Genomic DNA, 2,823 nt, shown 5'->3' with positions numbered 1-2,823 from the left:
TATGGCTAACGGTTTAGCAATAAAGTAAAGTAATTGCATGGCGTTTATTCATTGACACGCAGGTCATACAATAAATAAGACAACTCCTATGGCTCCTGTCGGTTGTCATACTCATCGACATGCAAGTCGTGATTCCTATTAAAAGAACATGATCTCATACATCACATATATATCATTCATCACAAACTTTTTGGCCATATCACATCACACGGCATATGCTGCAAAAACAAGTTAGACATCCTCTAATTGTTGTTGCATGTTTTTACGTGGCTTCTATAGATTTCTAGCAAGAACGTTTCTTACCTACATAAAACCACAACGTGATATGCCAATTTCTATTTACCCTTCATAAGGACCCTTTTCATCGAATCCGCTCCAAGTAAAGTGGGAGAGACAGACACCCGCTAGCCACCTTATGCAACTAGTGCATGTCAGTCGGTGGAACCTGTCTCACGTAAGCGTACGTGTAAGGTCGGTCTGGGCCGCTTCATCCCACGATGCCGCCGAAGAAAGATAAGACTAGTAATGGCAAGAAAATTGATAACATCTACGCCCACAACAAGTTTGTGTTCTACTCGTCCATAGAAACTACGCATAGACCTAGCTCATGATGCCACTGTTGGGGAACGTTGCAGAAAATAAAAAAATTCTACGCTTCACCAAGATCAATCTATGGAGTCATCTAGCAACGAGAGAGAGGAGTGCATCTACATACCCTTGTAGATCGCGCGCGGAAGCATTCAAGAGAATGGGGTTGAGGGAGTCGTACTCGTCGTGATCCAAATCACCGGAGATCCTAGCGCCGAACGGATGGCACCTCCGCGTTCAACACACGTACGGTTGGGAAGATGTCTCCTCCTTCTTGATACAGCAAGGGAGAAGGAGAGGTTGATGGAGATCCAGCAGCACGACGGCGTGGTGGTGGAAGCAGCGGTGATTCTCGGCAGGGCGTCGCCAAGCTTGAGCGAGAGGGAGAGGTGGTGCGTGGGGAGAGGGAGGCGCCAGGGACTTGGGTGCGGCTGCCCTCCCTCCCCCCCCCCTCTTTATATAGGGCCCCTAGGGTGGGCGGCCCTAGGAGATCCAATCTCCAAGGGGGGCGGCGGCCAAGGGGGTGGCTTGCCCCCAAAGCCATGTGGGGCGCCCCCCACCCCTAGGGTTTCCAACCCTAGGCACAGGGGGGGCCAAGGGGGGCCGCACCAGCCCACCATGGGCTGGTTCCCCTCCCACTTCAGCCCATGGGGCCCTCCGGGAAAGGTGGCCCCACCCGGTGGACCCCCGGGACCCTTCCGGTGGTCCCGGTACAATACCGGTGACCCCCGAAACTTTCCCGATAGCCGAAACTGGACTTCCTATATATAATTCTTCACCTCCGGACCATTCCGGAACTCCTCGTGATGTCCAGGATCTCATCCGGGACTCCGAACAACTTTAGGGTTACCGCATACTAATATCTCAACAACCCTAGCGTCACCGAACCTTAAGTGTGTAGACCCTACGGGTTCGGGAGACATGCAGACATGACCGAGACGACTCTCCGGTCAATAACCAACAGTGGGATCTGGATACCCATATTGGATCCCACATGCTTGTCGATGATCTCATTGGATGAACCACGATGTCGAGGATTCAATCAATCCCGTATACAATTCCCTTTGTCAATCGGTACGTTACTTGCCCGAGATTCGATCGTCGGTATCCGAATACCTCGTTTAATCTCGTTACCGGCAAGTCACTTTACTCGTACCGTAATGCATGATCCTGTGACCAGACACTTGCTCACATTGAGCTCATTATGATGATGCATTACCAAGTGGGCCCAGAGATACCTCTCCATCATACGGAGTGACAAATCCCAGTCTTGATTCGTGCCAACCCAACAGACACTTTCGGAGATACCCGTAGTGCACCTTTATAGTCACCTAGTTACGTTGTGACGTTTGGCACACCCAAAGCACTCCTACGGTATCCGGGAGTTGCACAATCTCATGGTCTAAGGAAATGATACTTGACATTTGGAAAAGCTCTAGCAAAACGAACTACACGATCTTGTGCTACGCTTAGGATTGGGTCTTGTCCATCACATCATTCTCCTAATGATGTGATCCCGTTATCAATGACATCCAATGTCCATAGTCAGGAAACCATGGCTATCTGTTGATCAACGAGCTAGTCAACTAGAGGCTCACTAGGGACGTGTTTTGGTCTATATATTCACACATGCATTACGATTTCCGGATAACACAATTATAGCATGAACAATAGACAATTATCATGAACAAAGAAATATAATAATAACCATTTTATTATTGCCTCTAGGGCATATTTCCAACAAATAACACCTTAAGACACAAATCAACCAAAACCCTAATGTCACCTAGATACTCCATTGTCACCTCAAGTATCCGTGGGCATGATTATACGATATGCATCACACAATCTCAGATTCATCTATCCAACCAACACAAAGTACTTCAAAGAGTGCCCCAAAGTTTCTACCAAAGAGTCAAGACGAAACCATGTGCCAACCCCTATGCATAGATTCCCAAGGTCACGGAACCCACAAGTTGATCACCAAAACATACATCAAGTGGATCACGTGAATATCCCATTGTCACCACAGATAAGCACAGCAAGACATACATCAAGTGTTCTCAAATCCTTAAAGACTCAATCCGATAAGATAACTTCAAAGGGAAAACTCAATCCATTACAAGAGAGTAGAGGGGGAGAAACATCATAAGATCCAACTATAATAGCAAAGCTTGTGATACATCAAGATCGTGCCATAGAGAGAACACGGGAGAGAGAGAGATATCAAACACA

This window comes from Triticum dicoccoides, chromosome 3B (genome assembly GCF_002162155.2).
Source record: "Triticum dicoccoides isolate Atlit2015 ecotype Zavitan chromosome 3B, WEW_v2.0, whole genome shotgun sequence".
In the NCBI taxonomy this organism is placed as follows: domain Eukaryota; kingdom Viridiplantae; phylum Streptophyta; class Magnoliopsida; order Poales; family Poaceae; genus Triticum; species Triticum dicoccoides.
This window is presented reverse-complemented; position numbering follows the sequence as displayed.